Source organism: Cynocephalus volans, chromosome 8 (genome assembly GCF_027409185.1).
Source record: "Cynocephalus volans isolate mCynVol1 chromosome 8, mCynVol1.pri, whole genome shotgun sequence".
NCBI classification, from domain to species: domain Eukaryota; kingdom Metazoa; phylum Chordata; class Mammalia; order Dermoptera; family Cynocephalidae; genus Cynocephalus; species Cynocephalus volans.
In genome coordinates, this window is record NC_084467.1 from 144,455,610 (window position 1) to 144,461,609 (window position 6,000).

Below are 6,000 nucleotides of genomic sequence, written 5' to 3' on the forward strand. Positions count from 1 at the left end.
AGAAGAGCAAGGGACGAGGACAGGACAGGGAGCCAGGGCTTTGCTGTGGATCCAGGAAGCATAAATAAAAGCCCTCCACAGCCCACTGCTTAGGTCCCCCAGAGAGGTAAGTGTTGTCACTCTCAGGAACAGGATTTCCCTCCTTGCTGTGGAAATGCACAGTCACTTGATGAGATGATTTATTCTGAGGTATCCTCTGTCCCCACTCCTGTGCCCCAACTCCTATTCCTGTCACCGAGAGCTACTTGAATTCAAGGGCTTTAACCTGGGCTGGACCTTGTTTGGAGACATATAAGGGACAGCTCTGGGTCATCTTAACATGTCTTTAGAGCCACCAAGGCTAAAAATACCTCTTGTGACCAGGCTGGCCTAGACCCAGGGGTGAGAGTGCACCCTAAAATAAATACACAGGAAGCAGCAGAGGGCTTCCTTGTTTAGTGTGTGATCCTCACCGAAGGCAGCCACCATTGGACAGCCCTCCCCTGGGTTAGGTCACTTACAATTGCTGGCCAACTCTCTGCTTTGTTCCAGGTACACACCTGAGTCTTGCCAAAGACAGGGGATATATATATTTTTTAAAAGCACAGATGATTTATATGCCAACAGAAAATACCCACAAGCCTAGACAGCTACTGAGGACCTGGGGGGAGCCAGAGGCCGCCAGAGCTGGGAGCCCTGTGGGCGTGAGTCAGAGAAGGCTCAGAGACAAGCAGAGTCAGCCCCTCTAGGGAGGCAACTTGCAGTGAGTGCCTTTCAGGTTTTCCAAAGAACCTATTCAGATTTGAGAGCATTGAGTTTTTTTCTTTCTCCCCCTCCCCCAACCTAGAAAAATAATTAGAAAACTTTTAGAAGGAAGAAAAAGAATTAGATGCATCAAAATACCAGCCATAAGCCAACATGGTTTCCAGAAACTCAAGAAAAAATTCAAACAGGAGACAATTCCCCTGAGGAGCTGGAGGAATTTGGGGCCGAAGGCAGTTGTCCTAGGCAAGTGGCTCTGGCCCTCTGCTTGGGGACCCCAGATGGCCTTTGCTGCTTCTTGGGGCTGACCTCTTTTGCAGGATCCCCACACCTGCCCTCCTGGGTACACCACTGGCCTTCTGGACCCTTGGAAAGATTTCAGCTCAAACGCCCACTCTTTTCCCAGCCAGTCCTCTGGCTCTTCAAGGAGGAATTTCTAATTCTGTATCTTGTGGTTCCCACTCAAATATTCCACAGGCCTGGACATTTAGATTAGAATTGGGCCTATGACAGTCCTGATGCTGGAAACCCACATAACATTTGGGCTCACACTCTCCACTTTAAAATTAGAGCCCTGAAAGGTCCCCTTGGGGCCATGGGGTCGTGGAAAGTAAGCCAAATTTGCCTTAGGACACCCTCTCCCCATCTTCTGCCCTGGCCCATTTCCCATGCACCTCCACCTGATTGCCAGGAAAGGATCAAAATGCCTCAGAGCCAGTTGTCAATGGCTGCATATTTGCTCTTCCCAAGGGTACCTGCATTTTATTTAGGAACCTGGCCTTACATTTAAGGAAAATCTAGAGGTAGGATTATGAGGCACCAGCTCTCAGTCAGGTCTGGGCGATATCTTGGGGCATTGTTTTTCTGAGCACCTGCAAAAGCTTCCTCAAGTGGGCATGGGAGCGCAGATCCACCCTGTCTGTGCATGAATTTTGTAAAGCAGTGGGCACCTATCTGTTTTGATCGCGTATGCCTAGCAGCAAAAACTTTGAGATGCACCCCCTCTGTATGTTTACTAATTTATTTAAAGCATATATCCATTTAATTTTGTACTATTAGGCACATTATAAAAAGTGCACTACAACAGCATAGAAGTTTTAAATGAATAAGATACAAAATATTATAGAGGTTCTGGTATTTTCTCTCTGAACTCCTGAGGGGGCCCTGGGGTACCTCCTGGTATGTGCACTCCCCATTTTGAACACCACTGCTTGAGTGCAGATCAGCACACCTCGATGGCACCCCAAAACACTGAGTGGCACTCAGCCTGCAGAATAAAGTCATAAGGCCAAATCCCCAGGAATTTCTAATCTGGGAGATGAGGCAAGCAAATTCACAAACAACATATATTTAAGTGGGACAGGAGAGCTGTCCCTAGACAGTAGTGGCTACAGGTGCTAAGAAAAGGTCAGGTACACTGTACTGAGCCATGGGATCGTTCTTCTGCCCTCTGTGGGTCCCCAGAAAAGGACACTGGCAATATCCCCAGCTCTCTCCTCACTGGAATTCTTTGAACCCTCCAAGTGCTTCAGCAGTACTACTCCCCACGGCATCAGTGGGCCCGCGTTGCTTGAATATTATTTTTGACTTAACCGCCAAGATGTTATGATAATTCTGTTCCATTTTGAAAAGGGTCTGAGAAAGTGTACAGGTCTAATTATATAGACATTTATACATGTGTATTTTTGTTTATTGTTACATTTTGACATTGGACTTTCTATTAAATAATTTTTAACAGTTGGCCTGGCTTTTTTCTTTTGTATGCCTTTCTTTCCTGGATTGGGGGGCGGTTGTTATAAATGTCTGCAAAAGGCCCCACGGGTGTCCTGTCCCTCCTCTCTTCTCAGTCCTCCCCTGTTCTATGTGCATAAGGCTGCTCCTTTCCACTCTTCTATGTCCTTCTGTTTTCACAGGATATGTGCTACATCAGGCACCACTTAGAAGGCTCCCAACAACCTCGTCTTCATCTCCCCCAACTTTCAGGGACAACCCACTCTGTCCCATTAGCTTCAGCAAATTCACAAATTCAGACTTGATAAAGTTAGAGGAATGGGCAGTGGCACAAAATGATGCCAGGGAACTTCTCTCTTGTACACTCCCCATCACACACGCACGCATGCACACGCACACCCTGCACACGCACAGACACACCCCACACACGCACACACACACACCCCACACACGCACACACACACCCCACACACGCACACACACACCCCACACACGCACACACACACCCCACACACGCACGCACGCACATGCACACACACACACGGTCCTCGCTGTGAGACCGTGGACAAGTTACCTAACCACTCTGAGCCTAATAAAAATAACTGTCTCGTGGGCTGGATTTGAGCTCTCATAGGAAGTCCTTATTAAACAACCGTCTGTTTCACGACGACTCTTTTCTGTTTAATCATTCTGCTCATTCAGTCAGCTGACACTCATTAACTGCACAGTGTATGCCAGGAACTAGGGTCACCCAAATGGGGTCAGGGATGTAAAGATAGAAGAAATGCCCCATTCCAAAGCCAAAGGCCAAGGGACAGTATGAAAAATGAGGCCTGTACCTTACAGTCTCACGTGCCCAACTGTCAACTTTGTGACTACTGGCACGTTTTGGAGGCTGAAAACACTTGATCCCCCACTGCACTGGCCCTTCCAGGGACTACTGAAGAATCTCAGGGCACTTTGTCAAAGCATGAAGGCAACAGCCATTTCCCTTTGCTCCGCCTTCCCTGTCGCACCAGCCTATTCACCTCTGACAAGCGGTGTCTGATCAGCCAGCCAGCCCTCCGCTCTCCGCCCTTGCTCTTTGGAACAGATTTTCTTTATGATTTCCTAATGGTGTGGTGGTGAGAGGGAGGGACAAGCCAGCAAGGGGGAAGGAGTTGATAACTATTCCCAAGCTTTTTTCCCCAAGCCGTAGAGCTGGAAGTTCAAATTTGCTGCTGAGTTTTATGAGCTGTCCAAGGAGGCAAAATCTCAAGCATCTGCCCAAAGTAAACTCAGGACCCAAGATTATTCTTTCAAGAACAACAAACCTGTTTCTCCCAGCAGAGGCTCACTTGAAATCACAAAAGCCAGCCAAGCTTACAGAGCTCCCTAACTCTTCCCCACCCCACCCACGCACGCAGGTCTCCTGTAACCCTGACTGGGACTTCAGAAGCCTCCTTTAACCTCATGCCAAGGAGGAGTCAAGGTCAGGACTGTCTCTTGGTGCTCATTCCCCGAGCTCTCGTTAGCGTGTCAGCTTCCAGTTTACTGGTAATAGCTGGACCGAAGCCTAAGGCCAGTTGCCTGGAGTTCTCTTGCTTGGAAGCAGGAGGTAGGAAGTGGGAAGCAAGTGATGGAGGGAGGAGGAATTCCAACTTCACAGAGGCTCAGCACTCAGTGGGTGGAGAAGAGTGAGGGAGCAGACCACAGAAGCCCAGAATGAGCCAGCTTGTTCTTGGGGGCTAGGGGATTTTGCTCCTCAGGGGTCTCCAGGCCGCCATCACCCCTGCCACTGGCACCACTCAGCCACCACTGCCTCCTGAAAGCCCAAACACAGTGATCTGGTGGAGACAAAGCTTTAACTCTCTTGACTCACATGTTATTAAGCCAACTGCCTACTCCAGCGGAACCCAGCTTCCATCCACTGGCCTGCTCTTTGCCTGATCTGCACCCTCTACTGCTATAGCACGTTCACTTTTCTACTCTGCTTCCTGCTGTTCCCTCACCGGGAAAACTCTCCTATGGCTCCTCTCCACTGTGAGCTGAGCTTTCTTCTCAGTCCAGTTAAAATTGACCACCTGCATAAGGCATCCCCACCTGTGGCCCAACACATGCCAGTCTTTCCTGCCAAAGAACATTCCCTTACAGGAGGAGCCAGATGTGGATGGGAAGGTGGAGTAGAAAGAGTCCCTGACAAAACCTTGAGCCAGGGAGAATTCCAGTGTAAGACTAGGTCTCCAAGTGCAAGGGCCTAGAAACCAGGCCACGTTCACACACTCGCTGACTCAGAGCCAACTTGCCATGCTGAGGAAGGGTAACCCCAGAGCTGAGCCTAGGAGGGTAGCAGGTCTGAGAACTACAGTGATGATGGAGAGAATTCAAGGAGAGAGTGGGACACCTGTGTTCAAGGAGCTGCACACCAGAATACACACTGTAAATAATGCTGTAGCTTAGTTCTACTAGGGAAAAATGGGACAGTCTCAATGCCCATCAAAAAAGAATGGATAAATACATAGTAATGTAGTCCATCTTGTATCAACATGGATAAACCTCAAAAACACAACGAGTGAAAAATATGCAGAGAATACAGTATGACATCACTTATGTAATTTGTAAAAGCTTGCAAAACCATATATTGTATGTGGATACCTATATGCATATTAAAAGTAGGGAAAGATAAATACCAATTTCAGGAGAGCAGAGAGAGAGGGAAGGAAATGGCACAGATGAGGGCTAACAATATATTAGTCTTAAAAAATTAGCTGGAGCAAATATGGGGATATAGGGTATTTGCATATCTGGACAATATTCTCTCTACTCTTCTGTGTGCTTGTAAAATTTTATCATTTTTTAAAGGAACAAAGTGCTGTCTAGAGGCAACTTCACGTTGGTGACTAACTGCAGCTGGCTTAAATCAGGGACTACAGTCAGCCACAGGTGAGAACATTCCTGAACAAGCTTCCCCCTTACCCCTCAGAACACCATCAGCTGTGAGAGGCACACACAGGCTAGAACACAGCACCCAGGGAATGAGCCCCTCCCCACAAGACGCTATTGACAAACCTCAGGGAAGGCAAGTCCCGCCCACTCCCCCAGGAAAGCCTTTGGATAAAAGAGGGATCCCCGGTTTCAAGGGACTGAGGGCAGTAGCTGCTCATCCTCTCTGCAGGGATCCCTCAGCTGAATAAACAAAAGCAGGATTTACACTCCCAGTGCCTCTGGCGGGGGAGGGAGTGGGGAGAGGTGGTTATAATTATTATAACTGGGGCTGCAGTGATTGAATTCCTGCTGAAGGAAGATCGTCCTGGTGAGTTTGGGGAATTGCCAGCTGGTATGTTACCCAAGACAAATGCATCTTCCCTCGCCGAGCAGCCAGCTCCTGGCTGGAATTTCAAGTACTCGCTCCAATTGTTCACAGGGTTCTGGTCATTGGTATGCTCTGCACTTGGTCATCGACCTGACGCTGGGTTCTGTGGTTTGCTGTCCTATCAGGATTGAGAGCCTTGAATACAACCAACACAGAGAAGATCAACAAAAAGCAGT